This window comes from Canis lupus, chromosome 25, assembly GCF_048164855.1.
Source record: "Canis lupus baileyi chromosome 25, mCanLup2.hap1, whole genome shotgun sequence".
In the NCBI taxonomy this organism is placed as follows: domain Eukaryota; kingdom Metazoa; phylum Chordata; class Mammalia; order Carnivora; family Canidae; genus Canis; species Canis lupus.
This window is the reverse complement of record NC_132862.1, coordinates 12,983,694-13,010,324: the sequence shown is the minus strand read 5'-3', so window position 1 is coordinate 13,010,324 and position 26,631 is coordinate 12,983,694. Positions and strand designations below refer to the sequence as shown.

General features: G+C 33.4%; 1 protein-coding gene across 3 annotated transcripts in view; it reads left to right on the top strand.

Annotated features, from left to right (window-relative positions):
• Positions 1-26,631, top strand: part of CNTN1 (contactin 1) — a 349,581-nt gene that overhangs the window by 66,007 nt on the left and 256,943 nt on the right. For 2 of the 3 annotated variants that reach the window (XM_072798336.1, XM_072798340.1), the window contains exon 2: positions 19,252-19,299. The exons of the other annotated variant lie outside the window; for it this stretch is intronic. The gene's annotated coding sequence lies outside the window, so the exon portion shown is untranslated. The remainder of the gene's footprint in view (positions 1-19,251; positions 19,300-26,631) is intronic. 3 annotated transcript variants of the gene reach the window in all.

Sequence of the window (26,631 nt, the reverse complement as noted above, 5' to 3'; positions counted from 1 at the left end):
AATTTCAGAGGAAGTAATTAAGATCCCTTTAAGCTTTTCCTAAGGAGCCATTTATGTGTGATATTATTTGGAACTGGAAATAAAACTAGTGCTAGAAGAATTAAATTAATACTAAAAATATATATAACAATGAAAACAAAATTTTCTATCTCAAAATTATTTAAATATTGCCTTCAGATTTTATTGACTATTTATATGTGTGTATATTAGAGCTTTGGGTATTGAAATAGAAATAATAGAAATAATGTTTAAAAGTTGCATCTTAAAGTTCAGATTGGAATTTTAGAGGTTAGATGCTGCCATAAGGAGTACAGAAGGCTTAAGAGATAACATATAATTAACAAGAACATTTGCAAGAATTCTTGCATTTGCAAGAATTTCTCAAATGTGTGTATAAAAGAGGATGATCAGAGACCATGCAAAAAAAGGCGAGACTAGCCTGGCTTGATTAATGCTTTTTCCATTAATTTCTTTTTTCTAATCTGAAACACATACTATGTGCAAAATAATAAATATAAAATATGAAGCAATTAAATTTTACTAGTGACAGTGAAATAAGCAGAAGCAGGTACATTATGAAACTAATGATGTGGAAACTTCCTTATTAGGACTGCAATTTTAATTAATTGTTTTCCAATCCCATGAGTTGAATGTTACTTTTCTTATCAAGTTAGAAGCCTCCGTGCATTTCTATTTGTTGATAAAATATTTTGTGCACATACTAAAGAAGACCTCTCAAAGGAAAACCTGGGAAAATGAAACCTTCAGACATGTATGTTATTCCAATAGGAAATCACATTAGGAATAAATCTCATTGTACTATGTCTAAAAGAAAATTAAAAAACAAGAACAGAATGTGGTACCTGTGAAATCTTGTTAACTTAGAATCACAGAACATATTAGAATTTAGGCTAAAACCACTTGTCATGGCATACAAACCATATATTTAGTAGATGTTTTCCTCTGCACCAGCCTGACTTCTTGTAGTCTTTACTTGAATGTCAATATGCACATTTTTTCCCATACTGGCTTGAGGATAATTTACTGAGCAGCTTAATCTTCAACTAAATTTAAGTCAACACATAGTATTATTTCTTTTATAATGATATTCTTGCAAATATTCTGCTAGAGATGGGAAACTATATATTTAAGAGGATATGTTCTAGTATAGGTCGCTCAGAATTAGGAAACATAAGAATATTTAATCTATGTTGTTATAGGAAGTTCTTAGCTCAGGATTAATTAATGATAATAAATGAGAAAGATTTGCATTGCTTTTTTGTGAATACTGAGCTACAGAGTTAACATGCAGGATGGCCAACCCTGGACTGTGGCTGCTTAAAGCATTATTTGGGAGGAGAATGCCCAATTATAAAATTAAAGTTGGCTTGGGGTGAGTGGTGGATATGTAACATAGCCGAATGAAAATAAAATCTAGATTATATTGTTATTATCTGATAACACTAATTATTTAATCATACCAATTGTATAAAGATTTTTAGTTGTTGCAAAAACAATATAAATGTTCCTTATCCCCTCCCTTTGCCCTCTGATGGCTTATGAGAGGAAAGGTATGAGTGCGAAGGTGGTAGTGGTAGTTGGTGGAGGGTAGTCTTCCCTTTGCACAGTGGCTTCTATAGCACCAGGAAAGCTTATGGTAGCAGTGGGAGAGAAAACAATGAAATTCCTTTGAAAAATAAATAAATGTTTCAATCATTTGTGTTTTTTCTCCTTTATCTTAGACTATGTTGTATCCATTTCATTGGTCTTCTCAGCACTTTTGCAGTAATACTGAGGGAGTAGATTGTTTTCTAAATAAAAGTATATGGGATTTATTACACAACAAGTTGGATAAAATCACATCTCGAAAGTCAGAAGAAGACTACCATACAAGTCTTGAAGGGCTCCTGACTCCTTAACTTCCTCAGGAAATCATGCATATTCTTTTACATGTTAAGGAAAATACGCCTGAGAAGAAACCTGAATAGCCAAAATTAGAATACTAACTTCAGCTTTACCTCTAATTTTCCATATATTTCTCATATTTCTGTTTTATTTGCAAAATAATATAATATTGATGTTATACTGAACTGTGAATTATTCAAATAATTCTAAATAGATGTGTTTCTAAACTGCCTTCTAGTATCTGGATTTTAAAGATAAATTTATTTTATATACATTTGTATAAATTTCAGGAGAGCATGTGGCACTTGATCTTGGGGTCATGATTTTCAGCCCCACATTGGGAGCAGGGTTTACTTTAAAATTTTTGTCTCGATTTATATTATATAGGTAAAAATTAATTAGAAAATGTTATATCCTTCATTGAAACAATCACATTCATTTGTCTGTAGCCATAGTCCTATTTTCTGTTGCATTCCCTTTATGATAGATGAATTCCATAGTCAAGTACCTGGAATAGAAATTACAATTGTAATGTGAGGCATTTAAAGCCAGAGAATAAATAAACAAAATGTATTCTAGAATTAACATTAGAGAAGAAATGGAATAGAAGGGAGATATGTAATACTTGTTCAAGTGCTATATGTTTTGAAGATTAACTGTATACCTATAGGATGTTTTCTGTCACTTAATAATCCAGTATTCTGAGTTGAATATTTAGGCTCACTAAAATAGATATGAGTACCATTCCATACCTTTATAAGCTCAAAATTAATATTCATCAGATACTGAGAGACCATTGAATGTATCTTAACAGAACAACCAGATAATTAGGCTGTGACACAGGCATATTTGTCTGGATTCAGTGTGCAGGATTAAGTGGAAGGAGGAAGCTAGTTAGAAAGTTGTGATCATCTAAGCAATAGGAAGAAAGGGCTTCATTAGAGTGAGGCAATGAGATTTAAAGAGGTCTAGACTTCATTAAAATTGCCACTTTACATGCACTTCCCAAGAGAAGTGGAAATTAAAAAACACACTGTTTCAAGTTTAGATAGTGAGGACGATGGAATTAATAAGTATAGAGCCTTACTGTGTACCATCCATAATATGCCATTTACATATTTAACAGTAACAGAAATACAGTATACAGGAAAAGAAAGAAGTTGTAAAGGGGATTAAAGAAGAAGAACATCATGAGATCCAGACACAGAACTGTAGCAGCACTTGGAAATTCAAGAATTGAGCATTAGTGGTTCTGAAACTAACAAGAGTGATCTGGAAATGATCACTAAAACTTTCAAAGTATATGAGAGAGCTCATTTATGTTTAGAGAGAAAAGATAATAGAAAAATGATCAGGGCTTTGGGTAATGGGTACTACTAAAGTGGGAGAGCTTGGTTCTTGTCTCACAGAGTCAAAGAATGAATCCTGCAGACAAAAGGGATTAAGTAAAGTGACAGAAGTTTAGTAAGCAAGAATACAGCAAAAGCTCTCAGGGGTGAATGGGGTCCTGACAGGATTGCCAACGGGGGCCTTCATTGACAGTCTTTTATTTAGAACTGACCAGGGAGCTTGTGGCCTAATCATTTTTGTGATGTCTTGGTTCGAGTAAGGGCTGGTGATAACTTCTTTAATGGCTTCCTTTTCCTTTTGGGTCTGGTATTCTTTGTTGGTCACAGGTGACTGTCATAAAAAAATATCTTTTCTACCCATATCTAGGGCAGCATGGTCTGGTTTATTTCCTTATCTCTGGTTTCCTTACATCTCAGCATTTTTGGGACTTTGTTTTGTGAGCCTGATTCCATGCCCCCCTATCTATCTTTCCCTACCTAGCTGTCCCTTACTCACTACTTTTATTGGATTGCAGGAAATATGCAAGCCAGTAGTGAGGACAGAAAAGACAATGGACAGTTGTCAGAATGCCCCAAATAGTGCTATATCATAGAAACCAAAGAAAAAGAAATTTTAAAAAAGGAAAACTGGGTAATACCAATATATACATTATAAAGAAAATGAGGGTAAAGAGGGTTAAGAACAAAGCTTTATATTTTGAAATTAGAAAATAATTAGTGATATAAAAATATGAGAAAGCAGGGACAATTCTGCAGTTCTTTATGAGAAAAATCAATAGTTCAGAGACCAAGGCAGGATATAGCAGCTCTAACCCAAGGCAGTATTTATTTGGAGGGAGGGGGGTTCCTGATGAAAATATAATTTAGGGAAATTCTGGGAGCTCCATTGGAGAATGCAGCCAAGCTAAGGCTTTCAAATTCTTCCATTAGTAGACATACAGAAAGTAAGTTCAGGTTCAATCCAGGAGGTATTGAGAGGTAAAACAGAAGCAAAACAGAAATAGACATTAATAACATTTATAGGATGAAAAATTCTGGGTAAGTGCATCATTATTGATGGGGAAAACAGAGGACGAGCTGAGGACAAAGCACATTGACAAGTGCTTGAAACAGGGAGAGTGACACTCCTCTACAGACTCATCTGCCTCACTGTTCATACTTTGTTAAGGGCAGAAGGCAATCTTAGCCTGATCCGCAGCATCCTGTAAGCTGACTTTTGCATATAAAAATTTCTTTAGAAATTTCACTTTATCTCTAAACCCCCAAGATAAGTGTTGGCAATCATCCTCCAAGCACATGGCCTATTGATATACATCCAAAGGGTCTCGTGATTCAGGTTTAATTAAACGGTAATAAGTGACCTTTTCCCAATAAAAGCTAGCCCCCTCAAGGTCCTGAAAACCATGCTTCCAAAATTCCTTACAGAGTACACTATCCTCAAACCTCTTCCAACTCCCAGGTATATAATTGGCCACCCCTCATAGGCCCGGGGCAGCCGCTCTTCCTGCCCATAGGTTCTGTCCCCGTGCTTTAATAAAGCCATCATTTTGCACCAAAGACATCTCAAGAATTCTTTCTTGGTTGTCAGCTCTGGACGTCACCTATAATCCAAAACTGCATCAATTATCACTAAAACAAATGAAGAATAGTGATTAATGAAAAGTTCTGATGCCATAAATCTAGAGTCTGGAGTTAGTAGTAGAACCAATTCTTTGTTACAAGGAAACAATTATCTTGCTGGGTAATATTTTCTGGTCATTGTAGCCCTGGCACTCTGCAAAGTGCCTAGAATATACATCCTGTAAATAGATTAGGAGTCAGTAAATGAATGAAAGAAACAATGGGGAACCAGTTAAAGGATTTTGAACAGGAGAGTGAAACGACTGGCATAACCTTTTAGAAAGGTCACATGAGGCTGCAATTAGGATACTAAATTTGATCTGGTAACAATTGTAAGTACCCAGGTTAGTGCAGAAACAGATTTGAGCTGTGAAAGAAATAGATATGATTGCTTAAATGAAGATTAAAGGCAAGTGTATAGACTTGAGAGATGTTTGAACTGAAATGTGAACATAACTTGGTTATTGGATGTATGAGGTTGAGTATGAGGGAGGGGCCGATGGTGCTCAAGGGTTCTTGCTTGAGCAAAAGGATGAAACTTAGTGCCAACAACTAAAACAGAAAATCTAAAATGAGAGTTAATTTGGGAGGGGCAATGACATAGCAATAAATTCAGTTTTTAATATGTTAAATTTTATATCTCTAAAGACCATAATGTTTATGTTTGGAACTCAGAAAAGAGACTTCAACCACCATTGTTGAGATTCGGGTTTATCAGTCTAGAGTTAATCATTAAAACCATGGAAGTGAGTAAAATTGCTCATAGGAAATATACAGAAGAAGAAAATAAAACCCAAGATAGATTTCTGAGGAATGTCTTCCTTAAAGGATGGGCAAAGGAGCTTAGAAGGAGTAGGGACAGAATAAGGAGAGTATGGTATGGGTTGAATGAAGAAAGCTTTTCCAAACAGAAAGGGGGATAAGAGGTAATAAAGCTACATAAAGGTTAAGTAAGATTAGAACTAAAAACAAATATTTTTTTAATTACTTGTCATTAGGTGATGGACCTTGATAAGAAAACTTTCAGGGCAGGGAGGAGAGAGGGAGCCATCTTCAGTGTTAAGGAGTAGATGGGATGTGAGATCTCGGAGTCTGCTAGTATGTTGGGGGCAGTGAGGCAGGTTGAAGGCGAGTGATGTAAGATTGAAATAGCAAAGGTTCAAGCTGCTCCTTTCAGAAGCTAGAAATTTATATCATTATATTACCCAGACTTCATCTAAAGTGACTCCTGTTACATAGAGTGACTTAAATGTAGATGGGGGCCAGAGTCCCAAACATTATCTGTGTATTTTTGGATTGCTCTGTTCTTCAGAGTTGTGGGCAGGAAAGAGAAGAAGCATGGTAAGCCATTGTTCTACATCATTGTTCTAAAATCAGATAGAACTCCTTTTTCCTGCCCCAGGAGTCCTTCCATTCTTTCATTGTTTTCTCACTTTCCTAATGTTCTTCTTAGTCAAAACAGGCCAGAATATTTTGTCTTTCTTCCACCTTAGATAGAAGGTTCTAAAAAGTATTCCTCTCATGGAATTTTGAATTACACAGTTTACTCAAATTTAATTATGTAGTTTATGCAAAACCTTATAGTGCCAAAATATATATTTTTATATCTTAAGTGATTCCTCTTCCTTAAGAAAATATATGTGTATATATAATCTGAGTGATATTCAAAATATTTAACAACAAACCAGATCCTGTATCTATACTTTTATCTGAGTCTATGTCTATGTGTCTATATGTATGCATTAGTACAAGCTTTCTGTAACTGATCTTCTGTAGGCAAATGTGCATAAGTCATTACCCTGTGGCTATATCATCTCTTTTAAAGATTAATACAATGTAGCTATGACATTTCTTGATTCTGATATAAATATTTATATAAAGTAATACCTTTAAATATTTAATTCCATGAAAACTAATACATGAATTTAAGAAAAGTGAATTCCAGACTTACATGAAACAACCTGCTGATAAAACACTATGTAAACCTGTATCCTATTTCCTTTTGACAATGACTTAACTTGGCATTATTTGAAAAAAATTAATGGTTAAGTGCATTTAATTTTTACTTTTATATTCATCCCTTGGAACAGTGGTGATTCAGATATTTTTCCATTGTATCAAATGCTCAAAAATTAGAATATCTGTTAAACCTTAGAAAATAATTTTATTAAACATTTTTTGACTTACATAAAGTTAAATTTGCCCTGTTGTGCAGGGATTTTACTTGAAAGTCTAGTAGCACAGGCCAGGTTGTTAACAGTGGAGATGGTGACAAGTGGTCAAATTTTAGATTTGTTTTTGGTGGTAGTACCAGGGCCAATTTCACAGTTGTGACATTAGTGCTATCACACAAAATCCTTTGTTCAGAAAAGCCCATGCTTACATTTATGCTATGCTGTTATCATCTTGAAATTATTAGTCTTGTCTTTATTGAGATACAATTGACATATAACATTGTGTAAATTTAAGATGTCTTATGTAATAATTTGATACACATACGTATTTATGAAGTAATGTCCACAATAAAGTTAACAGCTCTATCACTTAAAAAAAAATGTGCTATTGTGCATAGTGGGAAGCTAGAGAAACTTTAAAAACCAAAACTGAAATGAAAATAAAATAAAAGATGTTTGCTTTATGAGAGTGCTCAGAACTCTGTACTTGAAAAAATACAAAGTTTGTTTTGACCTCTGCTCTGTTCATGTTGCTATTCTAAGTACTTTGTGGTAAGTGTGGTACAGATCTCTTCTTAGGAAACAAATTGTGCAACAAAGAGAACGATTTCAAAACAATATATCAGCAAACATTAGGTTACATGATTTATATTTTATAGGTAATTGTCAGAAGCATGTGTTTAGTATTGGACACAGGATTCCAGATATGGTCCTGATCAAACACAATCTTCATAGTGATGTAGTTTTGGAATATAAGTGACTTTTGGTAGGATGAGGTCTGGAACTGAAAACCAAGAAAGAATTCTTGAGATATCTTTGGTACAAAATAGTGGTTTTATTAAAGCACAGGGACAGAACCTATGGGCAGGAAGAACTGCTTCCCCAGGCTTGTGATGGGTGGTTAATGATATACTTGGGAGTTGGAAGAAGTAAGGAAAAGGGAGGTTTGGGGTTTTTTTTAAGCGTTTTTTTTAATGTATTTATTTGAGAGAGAGAGAGAGAGAGAGAGAGAGAGAGAGAGCATGAGCTTAAGGGCCCGGAGTTGCAGAGGGAGAGGGACAAGCAGACTCTTTGCTGAGTTCAGAGCCAGCAAGGACCCAGAGATCATGACTTCAGCTCAGATGCTTAACTGACTGAGCCACCTAGGTGCTTCTAAAAGGGAGGTTTCAAAAGAACTTTCATATGCTAAAGAGGACGTACAAGATACTGAAGGCCTTGCCATTGTCAAGTTAAATGTTGTTTTTCCCTCTAGCAAGGCATTAACATTAATATAGTTGGGAACTTCCTGAGAAATATCACATAATACCCCACTTTGGGGATGGGTTATTTGTGGGATGTCAGCTTGTGCTTTGTCCTCAGCTAGCCTTTAGTTCCCTCATCAACAGGATTTATTTGTATCAGGACACATCTCCCTTCCTTAAAATTTAAGCTCAATGAGAAGAAATATGTGTTTGACATATTATTCTTGGTTATCACTATATTTGCAATACCCAAAAGGGTTTGGCACTAGAATGAGCTAAACAGGGCAGCCTGGGTGACTCAGTGGTTTAGCACCACCTTTGGCTCAGGGCGTGATCCTGGAGACCCAGGATTGAGTGCCACCTCTGGCTCCCTACAGGGGGCCTGCTTTTCCCTCTGCCTGTGTCTCTGCCTCTCTCTCTCTCTCTTTCTCTGTCTGTCTCTATCTCTCACAAATAAATAAAATCTTAAAAAAAAAAAAGAACGAGTTAAATAATCTTCTGTTAAAAGATTTTTATTATTCTTAACATAAATTATTATTCTGTAGTTACTGATGAAATTTTATTGTGCATTCTCTTCACCTGTCTCAAGAGTATTGACCTATATTCAACGTTATCAATTCAGATTTGCGAAATTTTGTGTTTTTTCCTTGCTTGATTTTAAAACTGTGACCTTCCTATTCTTTCCTTTTTTTTAACTTCCTTATTCTATATGAATGTATTTGGAAATTGGTTGTTGATACTACTTTACAGAAGGTAGCAAGAATCTCATGAGCAAAAACACATAATTGCAAACCAAAAGGATTGTAAGATAAATCACTTGACTGATATAGTTGGGCTGAGTTGATCAGTGAAAAGAGATGAGTAGAAAACAACTTGGACATGGGATAATTCCTTTCAAAACTAGTCTAAAAGTAAGGGTTATTGACAGAACCAGCCTCACATTTGAGAGAGTTGCTTGAAAGATTCTCAAGTAGTATAGGCTTTGTATGTTAGAATGGCCCTCCAAGAAGGCAGGAATGGTTATTGTGTCAGGAGAATTTCAAAGACCAGAATTCAATTTTGGATGATTAAGGGAAGAAATGGATCTGTCAGTAGTTTTAATATCTCTGAGAAAATTTGCAATCTCATAAGACAACATATAGTTGAATAATGATTACAGAAAATGCATTTGAGATGGTAATAATCTTTCATAGAGGAAAAAACTAATGGTAATTGTCAACTCCTGTGAAAATTTTAAGAAACAAGCTAAATATGATAAAGTCAATGCTTTGAAAAAGTACTTCACCTCTTCCCACCCAGTCTAATTTCATGAATACTTATAGAAATCACACATTTAACTCCATCTTAACATATAATTTAATTATTATTTCATTTTTTTATTGGTAGAAACATTTAAATTAAATTTATATTCTACTTTTAAGCTATTTTTTTACCTTTCTTTAGCTTTTTAATCAATGTTTACTAAAATTTATGAGAGATTAGAGCAAAATAAGACTTACATACTTCTAATGTTTAATAAGAAAGTATTTTTCGCTTTGTCTACAATATGGAGGAGAGATTTAACAACTTTACATATTATATTTGAAAAATTGATAACATATAAATGAAGGGTTCAATTAAATGGTTTTAATAATATAATATATGTTTCTTTAGGTTGATTTCCTTCTGTAGATCTTAACTTGGGGAAATTTTTAGATATGAAGTATCATTACTTAGAAGTTTGGTTGGTTTAGATTTAGCTCTATAGTTCTTTTCTGGTTATATTTTGAATATAAAATAAGTATATATTTTTACTTACATCTCTGTAATCTGATATCCTGATGAGGGGTTATTACATATGTACATATTTTATGGATAAACCATGGTTAATCTTCATTTTTGTACTGTTTACATTTTACTTAAAGAGCCTTTTCTCTCTATTTAGGTAAAGCATGAATATGCTATATGTCTAGAAATCATTCAGAAACCAAGTATGCAAATATCTAAATTCATGAATTTCACAAAGGACTACAGAAAGAGATGGTCACATGATGTTTGTATTTGTAGGCACCAGCAAATTTTCACAACCCAAGGTTGAGGTTAAACACAAAGAACTAACATAATGGCTATTTAAATGGTATGAAATTGCCTTGGGAGGTATGTCCAAAAGCAAGTAAGTGAGCAAATTTAAGGAAACCTTAGAGATCAATATGAGGCAAAAATGTACTCTACATAGTTACTTTATGAGTCAATTATAGATCTAGATAGATTCTTAATGTTACAAAACAAAAGCTTACTTGATTCATAGTATGTGGCTTATTAATTATCTATTGTAAAGGCTACAAAAGAAACTCTAGTGTATTTGCCTCATTCTACTTAATGAGCTGTAATGTTATTGCAGCCCATCACACTGATATTTCTTTATTATTTTGTTTTATATTTCTATTCTTATGATGAGATTCTATGTTCTTGCAACATTCTAAGACTGGTAAGACTAAGCATTCTTATGATTATGTCAATTATTGGTCATATAAGATTAAAGCCTTTGTAAATATACTAAAAGTCATTGAATCTACTCTTAAGGGTAAATATTGTGGCCTATAAATTATACCACTATAAAGCTGCTTAAAAAAAAAAAAGATAGAACCAGGACAGGATTTTACTTCCAGACACCAGTGATTTATGACTTGGGATTCTTGGGTCTTTTATTACATACAGTGGTGTCACTTATTTATCCCCCACTTTTATATTTCCCAACTTCAAAAATTTCCAATGAGCTTCCATTCTTTAAAAAAAAAAAAAAAAGAAAGCAAATCTTTGTCTTCCTCCTTTTCTGCTTTTTTCCTAAATTTTAGATAAAATAAAAATAGTCTATACACTCTATTTCTACATCTTTATCCCCCACCCTATTCTAGCCATTCCCTTTACTAATGTATAGAGACTGACTTTGCAGAATTCACTCTTACTCTTGAATTGCCAGCTGAAGTGATTTGTGCATAGTTCTCATATTCCTGAAACTCTGAAGTAGGAGACATTCTTATGAAGCTCTTCATTATAACACCTTTTGTTTTTGGCTTCATGATCCTATTTTTAACTTCTCATGTCTCTTCTTCGATCATACTTTTTCTTTCTCTTTATTTTTTGGCTCACTTCTCCCAGTCCCAGATTGTTCCCACCTATGTTCTCTCATTCTCTTGGCTTTAGCTCTTTTTCTTTTTTTTTTTTTTTTTCTTTTTTTTTTTTTTTTTTTGGCTTTAGCTCTTAAACACTCTATGAAAATGACACCCAAATCCTTAACTCTAGATTTGACCACTCTCTTAGCTTTAGGTACATATTCTCAACTTGTCTTTGGTTTTTCCACCATATGCATCCTTTGAACCTTAAAAATAAGTCATCTTCCTTCTTCCCCCAGACTCTACCTCCCAATCGTAATAATATATTTATATATCTAGTCAGTCATGCTATAATGTTCAGGGTATCTTTAATTCCTATCTCCTTTTTCATTCTCTTTATCTGTTTTTATGGGGGAAAAAAAAAACTATTCCCAGGACTTAAAAGCAAGGAAATGGCTAATGCTACATATATAGAATAGGAACACAGAATTCCCTCAAGTCCTTAACTCTGTAACATTCCAGATGGCCATCTAGGCACTGAGTTCATTCAGTATAATGTAAAAGAACAAGGTCTTTAGAGTCAACTCAGGATTGGAGCTGTCATATATGACACATTATTGTGAATTACAAAAAGGTTGCTTCTAAAATATATATCCTTTTATTAAAATAAATAGTCATAATACTGACTTTGGAAGACAAAATTTACTGTCACCTGTGGAAAATTTTACAATAAACATACAAACCTATACCATCTATGATATGTTCTAGGGGGTACATAAATTGCACAGCCAGACATAGTAGCTCTAAGTATAGGACTACATTGTTCATATCCTCGCCTTGTAGTTTAGTAGCTATATAACCTAGGTAATATACCTAATATCTTTAAATTTCATATTCATGACCTATAAAAGGTGACTAGTAACACTATCTCTTTCTAAGAGTTTTTAGCAAGAGTAGGTAAAGAAAAAGTGTATATATATATATATATATAATTTAATTTAATATATAATAATAAATATGTAATTATATGTACATAATTAGAAACTTCAAATTTACCTATAGATATTCTCAGTCTACTCCTTCAAAGGCACATTTCATTATAAGATGCCCAATTGTGAAATTCTTTACACTAAAGAGTTGTTGGATTTAACAGCTTGCTATAAGTCATTAAAAATTTTTGTCTTTGAGAATATTTCATTTGAGGACATTTCAAAAGAACTAGAGGAACAGTTGTCCTATTTGTCTAATGACTAAAGGTATAGCCTAGAACTTAATGTTTATGACTGAATGTTGCTGCCAGCTCTTTGGACAAAACAATGAGAAGGCTTTTAGCACACTACAAGAAAATGTCTTGGCTTCATCATTTTTGTGTTATGATCATATTTTATTATTCTCCTATTTCAGGGTCAGCAAACTGGACCATATCCAGTCCATGTACAGTTTTGTAAATCAAGTTTTATTGGGACACAGCCATACACATTCATTTATGTATTGTCTGGACTATTTTCCCAATCTACCAACCAATGGTAGAATTGTGGAGTTGTCACAGAGACCTGTTGGTCCACCAATCATAAGGTATTTACCATCTGGCCCTTTATATATAATGTTTGCTGACCTCTGCCTTTTCAAACTTTTGAAATATTAACTCACTTGAACTTCCATTTTGCTCAATCTACACATAGAAAAAAACAACGATTGTATTGATCTGGAATATGGTGAGCCTTATTTTTTCTTCCAAAACATCTTTTATTAATGAACAGTGGAAAGCTAGTTGCAGTATGCTGCTTTAAACACATAGAGTTCCTTAGGTTTTATTAAAAACAAAAGAAGACAAATGAAAAAATCCTAAGGCAGAACATCTTGTTCCTTTTACCATATATTACTGGCATTATCTAGAAAATGCTTCCTATAAGAAATAAGCTTTTGAACTGATTTTTTTTCCCTGCTTTTGACATTAAAAAGTGATTATGAGGAAAATCCCATTTAATAGTTAGAAGAACCATCTATTTGATGATATATTGAGTAACTTAGTTTGTTGTTGAAAACAAATTTGGATTGGAACTTGGGGAATTCTATTAGTACTTACTTTGTTCATTAAAGCAACTTATCCTTCAGAAAATCTATTTAGTGCTCAAGTTCCCATCTGTTTGTTTTAAATTACTTACTTCATTCTGTGTATTACTTCTCATTCTTTAAAATGAATAAAAATTTCACCCACCTCACCTTTTTTTCACCTGCCACTTAAAACAATTCCAACAAGGAGACTGATAATTTAAAAGCTAGTTTTCTGGTGTTGTTCAGATATATAGATACACCTAAACGTATAATTATTTATAAAGCACAACATTATACATTTAAGAAATTTATTATTTTTTGTCAAGGATTCCAATGTCCTAAATACCAATAAATATACATTGGACTTTAATTATAAGTACATTCTCCAACAGTTTGCCATCACTTAAGACATTTTTATAATGTGTTTTAGACAAGTCATGAAAGTTAAGTTTTTCTGCCATTAACTGTAAAGAGATTAAGAAATACTTTGGGATCCAATATAGTAAACTCTCAAAGTTACGTGAAATGAGAGCAGAAGTGAAATCCCCTTTTAAAAAAAATTGATTTTAAAAAGTATTTGTATGTTGGTAAATTGAACACCAATAAAAAATAAATTAAAATAAATAAATAAATGACCTCTTAATAACTTTTGTCTATAAAATCACAATGGCTAATAAAAAATAGATTTGAGTAACACAAAAAAAATAAATAAATAAAAATAATAAGTATTTCCACTGATACCAAATTAGAGCTACAATTAAAGTACAACAAGATTTATTTTTATACACAAGCATAGTTTAAAGCAATTGTATTCTGGTTTCTGCTCTCTGTCATTGTTATGAGGACTCATTTTAACTGGAAATATGAATCTCCCTAAAATCATTGTAAATATAAGGAGTTTGAAGTTAGAATTTTGTCTGTATTCTTAAAATCTTCTGGATCATATATCTTTCTTCTGAAAAGGCTTCAAACCAAAGAGTAAACTATATTTATCTTCTGTTGTAGACTCAGTCCTGCTTAAAAGGTACCTATTCTAGGAACTATAGTTTATTAGTACAGTGATATGGATGGAAAAAGATGTTTTGCACTCTTATTATAACAGGAACTCTGCTCACCAAAACAAACAGTATATTCAAGTATACTAGAATTTGAAGTAATTGGAAGCCAGTTTGGAGTGTTTATATGCAGTAAGTACAGCCTAATTTGAAAAACATAGTTTGGGGAAAATTAGAAGAAGTTAGAGTTGGACAAGATGATCATGACGAGCCACCTGCTTCACAGTTTGTGTAAGATGAAACTACTGGAAAGACTTGTTGCGTACACATCCCAGTTGGGAAAAGGGATAATAAAATAACTGATTCTAATTTAAATAAAATGTAGAAAAGAGTCTACACATTAGTGTGACCAATTAGTCAACTTCTTTCTCCGCCCCCCCTTTGCTTATTTGTTTTGTCTCTTAAATTCCACATAGAAATAAAATTTTCTTTCTTAAAGAATTTTATGCCAGGATGATAAAAGTCATTTTTCTTTATGAAGATGGTACGACTGATTAATGAATCAAGCTTTGTCTTATACTAGAAAGCAATCATATGCTCACTAGTAAGGTTACCTCTGTTAGTAAGAGCTGTCTCATTCATAAACAACTAAAAGTAGGAGCCAAATACATGAAAATAAGTTGGATGTGAAACAAATTCAAGATCCTTAGAATGTAAATGAGCAACAAAATGAATGGTAATCTTGGGATATAACCAATGACTATATCAGGCCTCTTAAGCCATCTGTGCATGAGCAAGCATTAGGAACAGGTGAACTCACAACTATATCTGCGACAAAAGCCTCTGATGAGACAAAGGGGGGAAATTTTCACATAAGCCACCAGAAGACACACTAAAACTACACTCCTGCACTTGGGTCTCCATCCCATTGTACATTTATCTTGATCATTCAAATTAGAAAATTTAAATCTCAGTTCAGACTGAGCCATTGAATATGGCCCTGTTTGTCTATTGACTATGTGTCAGAGATCCCTGGATAAACTCTCCTTTCCTTTCCTGAGGGTTCCACTGGAAACAAGTATATCCCTCCATGTGTAGGAATAACAGGGAAGTTTGAATCTTATTATTTTGTTATCTTTTATGGAATAAGGGAAGAATTGTCATTGTTATTCCTGCCTCCCATAAAATTTATCATCAGAATTAAGTACTGGCACACAAAAACCTAGAGCTAACATCAACGGGTAAATATAGCAGCATAAAAAGTCATAAATTTAATTATCTCTGTGTGTACACTTTGTCTTCTCAATTGTACTCTATTACAGTCAAATGGATCTTTATTGATTTGTTTAATGCCTATTTACATTTTTGTTTCTGCATCTGATTTCATATTTTCTTAGGAGAAAAGAATAACTTTCCCTTGGAGTGGCAGCATAAATGATCAAACTAAATGAGTTTTGGAAGTCTACTGCTCTCTTTTCTGTTCTCTTTTTTCTACTATTTTTCATTAGTCATCTCATGAGATTAAATATTTTTTTAGCATGCTAAAAATTGGGTGCAATTTTGCTTTGTCACTTTAGAAATTATTAATCCTTGATGTTCAATTTTATGACAAAACATCTTAATTGATTTACTTCTCAAGTCTGTTGTAATTAATAAAATGTGTCTAATTCTTGAGGAAGACATTTATAATGCTTCTGCATGAAAATACTGAATAATAAAAATATGTCTGGAAAACATTTTTTCTCACCATCCCATCACATGTTTTCTTCCCTTAATTAAAAAAAGGGGGGGGGTTCTAGAATGCTAACTCTGCTTTTTTAATTGACTAGAGGAAAGTCAATATTACCTTCCGCCATCTTATTGAATCCAATGAATGTTCTCCAGTCCTCATGATTTGCACTCTGTAACCCTGCACACTCTTAGTCCATCTCCACCCTTCCACAGATCCTTCTTCTTGGCCTCCCTAATGCCATACTCTCTTGGACTTTCCTGGTTTCTTTTTCTGTCTTCAGTCTTCTTTGCTGGTTCATTTTCTGCTGCCCATTTCTTACCTGTCGGCATTCCTCAGGTTTCTGTTGTTCGTTATTAGCCTCTGTTTTCATTTTCCCATTTCTTCTGCCTTCTGAAATGTAGCCCAGACTTTAGCAGCCCAGGCTATATAGACCAACTACTCAGGTTTCCTCATGTGTATTAGTTTGCTATTGCTGTATATCAAATTACCATAAACTTAGGCTTAAGACAATATTCATTTAGTATTTTACAGTTCTATAGGTTAGAAGTCTGGCTGGATTTCATCTGGGTCCTTTGCTTGGGGTCTCAACAGGCTAAAATCAAGCTGTTAGGTAGGACTGAAGTCTCATCTGAGGCTTGAGGTCCTCTTCTAAACTCACTGATTTTGGCAGAATTCAATTTGTTATGATTATAGGACTGAATTCCCCATTTTCTTGATGGCTGTTGGCCAAGAGTTATTCTCATGTCTTAGAAGCTGCTCCCAGTGCTGTGCCATGAGGGCCTCTGCATAGGCCTTTTCACACTTTTAATCTCTGATGTCAAAGAGGGCTCAGTTTCCTTCAAAAGGATCAACTGATTAGGCCAGGCCCACAAAGATCTCCCTTTTGGTTTTGTTTAATTCAAAGTCAACTGATTTGTAACTAAATCATGGGAGTTATATCCCATTCTATTTATAGGTTCTTCCCCACATAGGAGAGGAAATTGTACAAGGTGTGAACACCAAGGGTTGGACAGTTGGAGGCCATCTTAGAATTCCATCTACCATACCTTAGTTCTGCCATTTATTAGTTGTGTGAATTTGGGCAAATTATATAACTTTCTGTGCGGTGTTTTTATCTTTAGGGTGGGATAATAAGCAGAGTTCTCTTTATAGAGTTATTGTGAGAATTAACTGGATTATAACATGTAAAATGCTTAGAACAGTGACTGATACATAGTCTGCAAAAATTCAGTTATCATTATTAATCTATTTTTCTCCCTATAGATACTGCATCCACTCCCATGGCTTCAATGTTATCAGTATTTTATGACTTCCAAATTTATATCTCTAGTCGAGATCTCTAATCTGAACTTTAGATAACTATAATTTCCTGATTTTCCTTAGGAAAATAAGTTCAAGTTCTACTTGAACTTATTAGATATACAAGTGTCTCTACTTGTATATCTAATAAGCAATCTAAGTACAATTTGTCTAAGTCTAAACACATTATTTCACTTGCAGACCTGATCCTGTTTAGTAATTCGTATTGTACTAAGTAGTACCCCTTCATGGATTTCCTTATTCTTCTTGATTTCTTTTTCTTTTCCTACTATGCATTCATTAAAAAAATTTTTTTGGAGTATCTACTGTGTGGCAGAGGATATAATGGTCAGTAAAACATGCAGTGTCTGCCCTCATGTAGCTTACAATGAGGTGAGAGAGACTGATAATAATCTATCTTCCAAAACTTATTAAAACAATTTTATCAGTTTCAGTTTCATTTGCAAATATTCTAGTCAAAGCCACTATCCTTCTTTCCTGAATTAGTGCAATAACTCCTCACCGGATTCTTATATTCACTCTTCCTTCACTATCTTTTCCTTCACTAGAGCTACCCTCTTCAAGGAGCTCTAACTACCTTACTCCTCTGCCTAAATCTTGTAGTAAACTCCTGTAGGTATAATATAAAAACTAACCTTCCTCTAGCCTGCTATGGCTCTGCCTAACCTCACTAGCTTTGTGCACACTTACTTACTGCTCCTTTTCTGTGTTTTATCCTTAATGGCCTTCTTCTTGCTTCTCATCAGTGCCGCATTCCTTCCTGCATCAGTACCTTGTCCCTGCTAGTCCTTCTAAATGGAAACTCTCTCCTCTTTCTGCCCGTCTTTACCTGATAACTCTCAGTTCAAATTTTAGTTCTTTCCTTTATCCCCTCAGACTAATTCAGGATCCCCCTTGCACTCAAAGTACTATAAGCCTTCTTCATGACATTTAATGTGGTATATAGTTATGTATTGATTTGAGTCATTATCTGATTAACATCTGCTGTCATTCTGGGAGAAAGATGTTTGATGAAAGGTCTAAAGGACTAGCTTCATTATATATATATATATATATATATTTATATATATTTAAAGATTTTATTTAAAAGTGAAAAGTATTTTATAAACTATAAAACTTAGCATACAATTTTTGTTACTATTATTTTTGTTAACATCACCAAAGTATCAGTTTATCCAAAGCCTGAGCTAGGTTGAATTTAATCCATTTGAGTTTACTCAAATACTTGGTTTCCTTTATGAAATGTTTACATCTAACTGTTTTTTTCCTCTTAAATTTGTGTGTGTATGAGTATTAGCATACTGTCTACTAGTTTGTATACATACATAGCAGATATACATGTACATATACACAGACACGACATAAGTATGGTGGATATACAGGTTTCTCTAAAATAAATTCCAATCCAGATTTTAGTATCATAAAATGGTACCAGTTCAGCAGTTCTTACCCTGTTTTATTTAAAATGTTAATTTTAATTCATTCAGTAATGATGAATAAGAGGATATTTGGTCTATAAATCATCAGTAGGTTTTTGAAACAATATAAAAAGTCAAATCCCTTTAAAGTGTTTACCAATTAATTCTATGAATGTATTTTACAAATATGCTAAAACTTTACAGTAATGGTCAAAACAACAAACACAAATTTGTAGAGGATTAAAATGCAGCTGATTTTTTCGCTGAAAATGTTAAAAATCATAGTTAAAGTAAAAAACATCTTTATCTTCAAGCTAATTGACTACAGTTTCATAATTATTGATTTGTAGATATCCAATTTGGGTCATTTCTGAAGCTGAATTCAGAAAAATCCTAAGGTAAGCTGTTTACTTGGATTATGTGTGTGTATGTCTGTGTGTATGTGTATGTTTTAAAGGATAAAAATAATATAATGATATTGGTTCCACTTTAACTTTTTGTAATATTTCTTAATTAAAAAATATTTCAAAAAAAAGAGAGAGAGAGAAGGAGGCAAACCATAAGAGACTCTTAACCATAGACAGAAAACTGAGGCTTGCTGGAGGGGAAGTGAGTGGGAGATGGGCTAAATGGGAAATGGGTGTTAAAAAGGGTACTTGTGATGAGCCCTGGGTGTTTTTGTAAGTGATGAATCACTAAGTTCTACTCCTGAAACCAATATTATACTATATGTTAACTAATTAGAATTTAAATTAAAAATTTTAAAAATATATCAAAACATGTGATAAATTACTTGATGACTACTTAATAAATGTCCTCTAACTCACCTTTCTGCTAAAACCCATATGAGTAAATCACTGTCCAAATATACAAAACAATTAGAGAACAATTAATACCAAATAGTGTAGTGGTCAATGTTGCTGAGTCAATAGATGTTAGAATGAACTATCAAATGTGGGCTAATGGGGACGTGTCATAGAATTAATAATAATAATAATACTATTTATTTAGCATTATAATGTAGGCACTCTACTAAACACTTTATGAAATGCTTTATTTCATACATTCCTCGTAAGTTCCTGAGGCCAAGGTATTATTATTCTTATTAACTCATTTTATGATGAGAAACTTGAGGCATGTCTAAAGTATGTGATGGTGAGTGGTATGTTTATCAGCTGAGGTCTATCCCATATCAAGTTTTGGTTTTCTACCGCTATATAAACTGCCAAGAGAGTATAAGAGTTAGGCAGCATTTTCTGAAGTTTGGATTGACAGGACAATGAGAAGTGAATTTTTTTGCAGTATGAAGACCACTTAACAAAATTGTGAAAGATGATCTAGATACACACTGTGCTTGAGTGACAAGTTAGAATGAAGGGCATTTGAGGAAAATGTAATAAATATTGTACAGCTGGAGTAGATGGACGTTATGGACCTATTTTGATGGCTAATACTAAGTGATTGTTCCCATTTCATCTCTATTGTCCTCTAGCTGAAAAGTACTAAACTGGATTTTTGCTGTTGTAGCTGAGTACAATAATCGACAATATGTTCAGAGTAACCAGGTAAAAACAATTAAGAATAAAGTGATAGAATTAGGAGGGATCATTGAAAATTATGTAGTCCTTTCAAGGCATGAAATGACAGCCTAATCCTGATAGAGGCAGTGGAAATAGAGAGGCATGCTATTACCAGAAGACATGAAAGCAAACAAATATGACAGGTCTTCATGATACAGTAGGCAAAAGGAATAAAGGGGAAGGAAGAGCAGAATTGGTTTCAAGTTTATTCTTATAGCCAAAAAAAAAAAAAAAAAAAAGCAAAACTGATGAAAGGGGAAAATTGATAGCAAACTGAAAAAGTTTGGTTTTGCTTTTCTGTACCTGAAAGATCAACGGGGCCCCGCATTCATATCTATTATAGGAAATAGAAAGTTACATGAAGAAAAGAAATGAAGATTCAGTTATAATTTCATTAAATGTATTTTTAGAAAACTTTAGAGTGGGTGATAAGTATGGAAGGATTAGTATCAAAATAGAAGCACATGGGGCTGATATTATTTTATTTTTAATTTTATTTTTAATTTTTTTAGGTTTTTAATTTTAATTCCAATAGTCAATCAATATACAGCATCATGTGTAGTTTCAGGTGTACAATATAGTAATTTAAAAATTCTAAACAGTACTCAGTACTAACCACAGTAAATGTACTCTTAATCTCCATCACCTATTTCACCCATTCCCCACCCCAAACCCCAGTAACCCTTAGCTTGTTCTTTATAGTTAAGAGTCTTTTTCTTTGTTTTTTTCTCTTTCTCTTTTTTTCTGTTGCTTGATTTGTTTCTTAAATTCTGCAAGTGAGTGAAATAATGTACTTGTCTTTCTCTGACTTAATTGCTTAGCATTATACTCTGTAGTTCCATCCCTGTCATTGCAAATGTCAAGATTTTGTTCTTTTTTATGGCTGAATAATATTCCATTATATATTAATATGTAATATATTAATATAAAATATATTAAATTAAGTATATATTTGTACATATTAAATATATAAATATATAATATCATATATGTATATGATGTCTTTATCCATTCATCTATTGATGGACACTTGGGCTGCTCCATAATTTGGGTATTATAAATAATGCTGCAATAAACATAAGGGTGCATGCATCCCTTTGAATTTGTGTTTTTGTATTTTAGGGATAAATGCCCAGTAGTGCTATACTGGACCATAGGGTCGTTCTATTTTTAACTTTTTCGGGAACCTCCAAACTGTTTTACACAGAGATTGCTCCAATTTGTATTTCTACTGACAGTGAATGAGAGCTCCTTTTTTCTCTTTCGAACATTCTTTGGAACACTTGCTATTTCTTGTGTTTTTTATTTTAGTCATTCTGACATGTGCTTTGATTGGTGATATCTCATTATAATTTTGATTTGTATTTCCCTGATGAATACTGTTCAGCATCTTTTCATGTCTGTTGGCCATCTGTATGTCTTCTTTGGAGAAATGTCTGTTTGTGTCTTCTGCCCAGTTTTATATGTTTTACTTATGGTTTTTTGGTGTTGAGTTGGTAAGTTCTTTATGTATTTTGGATACTGACACTTTGTCAGATATGTCATTTGCAAATATCTTCTCCCATTCCATAAGTTGCCTTTTAGTTTTGTTGGCTATTTCCTTCATTGTGCAGAAACTGTTAATTTTGATGTGGTTCCAATAGGTTATTTTTGCTTTAATTTCCCTTGTCTCAGGAGACATGTAGAAAGAAGTTGCTATGACTGATGTCAGGGAAATTACAGCCTGTGCTGTTTTCTAGGATTGTTACAGGTTCAGGTCCTATATTTAGGTCTTCAACCCACTTTGAACTTATTTTTGTTTATGGTGTAAGAAAGTGGTCCAATTTTATTCTTTTACAAATAGCTGCCCAGTTTTCCCAGCACCATTTGTTGAAGGCAATTTGTCCCATTTTATATTTTTTCTTCTTCTAACAAATATTAATTGACCATATAATTATGGGTTTATTTCTGAGTTTTCTTTTCTGTTTATTGATCTATATCTCTTTGTGTTAGTATCATATTGCTTTGCTTACTACAGCTTTGTAATATAACTTAAAGTCTGGAATTGTGATACCTCCAGTGTTTGTGTTTGTCTTCGTTTTTTCAGGATTTCTTTGACTATTCAGGGTCCTTTGTGGTTTTATACACATTTTAGTATTATTTGCTCTAGTTCTGTAAAAAATGCTTTTGTATTTTTGATAAAGATTGCATCAAATCTGTAGGTTGCTTTAAGTTACATAAACATTTTAACAATATTTGCTCTTCCAATCCATAAGCATGGAATGTCTTTCTATTTCTTTGTGTCATTTTCAATTTCTTTAATCGGTGTTTTATAATTTTTAGGATCCAGGTCTTTCACCTCTTTGGTTAAATTTATTTCTTGGTATTTTATTCTTTTTGGTGTAATTGCAAATAGGATTGTTAATTAATCTTAATTTCTCTTTCTGCTGCTTCATTATTAGTGTATAGAGATGCAACAGATTTCTGTACATTGATTTTGTATCTTGTGACTTACTGAACTCATTTATCATCAGTTCTATTAGTTTTTTTGTGGAGTCTTTAGGGTTTTGTAAATATATTATCATGTTTTCTGCAAATAGTGAAAGTTTTACTTCTCCCTTACAAATTTAGATGCCTTTTAGAGGCTGATATTTTAAACATCATTTTCAGTTGAACATTTTAAAAATAAAATATAGTTATATAAGTCTGAAAAATGTATGTGAGATGATGTAACCTGTACAATAGTCCGGCCTTCTATGCCTGACTCTAAACTCTCGAAAGTTTTGTTTGTTTGGGACTTACATCTTTGACAATAGAATCCTGATTTTTTTTTTTTTTAGAAGAAAGTAAATGCAAATTGCTTAAAATTGAACTCTGGAAAAGATTTATTTTAAATGCTGACAATATTGATTTTCTTTTATTGGGTATTATCTTGTTAATAATGCTTCAGGTAAAATACAATTTAAAATCACTTTTATTTCAGATTAAAAACCTCATTCATTGTGTAATACAACATGTGAATTATATGTTAAACAGAGAAAGAAAGAAAGAAAGAAAGAAAGAAAGAAAGAAAGATAGAAAGAAAGAAAGAAAGAAAAAAGGAAGGAAGCTGTACCTAAAATACAAGTTAATTCATTTGGAGTGATGTCCCACTAAGGCTAGCTTAAAATACTATAATATTTTTATAAGGTATAACAGTTTTTTTCTAGAATTAGAAAAAAAGGACAATTTGAAATGAAATTTACTACAGAATTATAAACTTCTTATATTTTAGCAAATATTTTCCTCATAGATTAAATTTGTCAGATAATTATTCAGTACCCAAATTCAGTTCTAAATTCTGGCCTACCACAGTATTTTATAATAGATATACTTTCTATTTTCAAGATGCTCACAGTTTAGTCTTAAAAATGTGTAAACAAGTTATTTTTGCATAGTATAATTCCTTGCTATAGAAGCACAAGGTATGAGATTACTTCTGGTTCAGTGGATCAGGACTGCTCATAAATTATCAACAAGGAATGTGGATCTTCATAAACCTAAAAGAAGATATACTTTCTAAATTTAGATTTCAGCTTAATTGTGTTTTTGAAAAATGTAAAGTTAGTACAAAGACTAATAGTAGGCTTTGGATTTTAGAATTTGATTCTCACAAGATGTGATTTTTTTTCTTCAAGTTTAGAGAAGAGTTTTCATATGCTATAATCTATTTTTAGCAAATAGGAATTTAAAATGTGAAATGTATTGCTTCTGATTTGCTATTTGCTTTTCTTGACATGAATATCATTAAGAATGTTACTTGTTGGGTGCCTGGCTGGCTCAGTCAATTAAATGTCTGCCTTCAGCTCAGGTCATGATCCCAGGGTCCTGGGATCCCACTGCCCTTGCCTTCCAGGCTTCTCTGCTCAGTGGGAAATCTGCTTCTCCTTCTTGTCCTCCCTCTGCCCCTTCTCCCTGTTCATGATCTCTTTCTCGCTTTTTCTCTCCCTCTCTCAAATAAATAAATAAAATATTTAGAAAAAAAAAAAAGAATGTTACTTGTTAAATGCATTGTCACGGAGCACAAAGACATTCAGGCACATTAAGAAGTTCATTAGAGGGATGCCTGGGTGGCTCAGTGGTTGAGTGTCTGCCTTGGGCTCAGAGCATGATCCTGGGGTCCTGGGATCCAGTCCCGCATGGGGTTCTCTGTGGGGAGTCTGCTTCTCCTCTGCCTGTGTCTCTGCCTCTCTCTATGTGCCTCTCATGAATAAATAAATGAAATCTTTAAAAAAAAAAGAAGTTTATTAGAAAAGCTATCACTTCGTTAATAGTTTTGCTTAAGGTAATAAAACTTTTCCTATATAGGCAATGAAATGTATTATTTTAATTTATAAAAATAAATTTGGATAGGTTTTAAAAACTATAAAAAGAGTTCCTTTTCTGGCAGTAGTTAAATGAAAAACTCTAAAAATATAACTTTAAAAATGTACTTTTTAAAAAATGCGGGATCCCTGGGTGGCGCAGCGGTTTGGCGCCTGCCTTTGGCCCAGGGCGCGATCCTGGAGACCAGGTATCGAATCCCACGTCGGGCTCCCAGTGCGTGGAGCCTGCTTCTCCCTCTGCCTGTGTCTCTGCCTCTCTTTCTCTCTGTGTGACTATCATAAAAAAAATAAATAAATAAAAATAAAAAATAAAAAAATAAAAATAAATAAAAAATGCTTCTCTGAGGTGGTAGGAAAATAAAGACTCTAAAGAGAACAAAAACAAATCAAAAACAGCAACTCTGAGAAGTAAGCAAGGCCAAAGCTGGGGACAGAAGGTAAAGCCTAGGGCTAGCCCAAGTTGGAGTCTAATAGAAGAATCTCCCAGAAAACCAGGATCCTTAAGGAAACACTCTAAGATTAAGGCTGTACAAAAAATAAACCTACTACTAAGAAGGTGCACCAAAAAACATGACCATTGGGATGCCTGGGTGGCTCAGCAGTGGAGTGTCTGTCTTTGGTTCCGGGCCTGATCCTGGAGACCCGGGATCGAGTCCCACATCAGGAGCCTGCTTCTCCCTCTGCCTGTGTCTCTGCCTCTCCTCTCTGTCTCTGTCTGTCTGTCTCTCATGAATAAATAAATAAAATCTTTAAAAAAAATGCCTATTTGACTTTGACACTGAGTGAAGTAACACACATTTCCCCTTTGAATTCAGAACTTCTGGCCAGCATTCACTGAGGTTTGGTGGTAGATTTCACTCATATGATCCAACACACTTTATCTGATAATTTAGAGTGGTTCTAGATTCATAGTTCATGGGAGGAAGCAAAAGAAATCATTTGCTGAATCTAATAAATAACAGAAATAATTTGTATGAATCTAAATTCAATGTTTTCAAGATAAATTTTTAGAGAAATTAGTTAATTCGAAAATTACAAAGCTTATAGAATAAAATGGACTTAAAAGAAGGCTGAAAAAATCATGATAGAAAATATAATTTTACAAAGTTCTGTTAAGCTGGAATGTTCAGATTTGGGGCAGGGGAAGAAGTATGTTTAATATTGTATTAATTTTCTACTGTTTCCATGCAGATCACCGCACACTTAGTGTCATAAAACAACAAGATTTATCACCCTGCATTTCTATAGGTCAGTAATTGAGTACTGGCACAAGTGTCACCAGATATAACCAAAGTATAGGCAGGATGGATTTCATTCTGGAGGCTCCAGAGGAAAATTGATTCAGTTTCCTATTAATTTAACTTGTTTGCAGATTTTAATTCCTAGTGGTTGTAGGACTGAGCTCCTTGTTTTGTTGCTGGGTCTAAGTTGAGCATTTCTTCTAGCTTCCAGTTGCCTCCTCATGCCTTGGCATTGGGTTCCCCCCCTTTTCAAAGCCAGCGATCATATATGTTGAGACCTTCTTATATCATATCTCTCTGACTCCTTTCAGTTAAAGTTGACAGGATCTCTGGTTGTAGAAAATTCTCAAGAAATCTGTGGGTCTTCCATGGATGTCACATAATTCACTCCATCAAATGAGAGGTTCACCAACAGATCTTTCTAAGAAAATTTCTTCACTATTTTTGGCGTCTGCAGAGATGGCTGAAGGATCTATGATCACCTCCTTAATCTCTTCAAAGAGTGTTTTTTGCTATTGAATACTCTGATCTTTTGATCTTTCTGAAGAATCTCAGAAAAATAATCT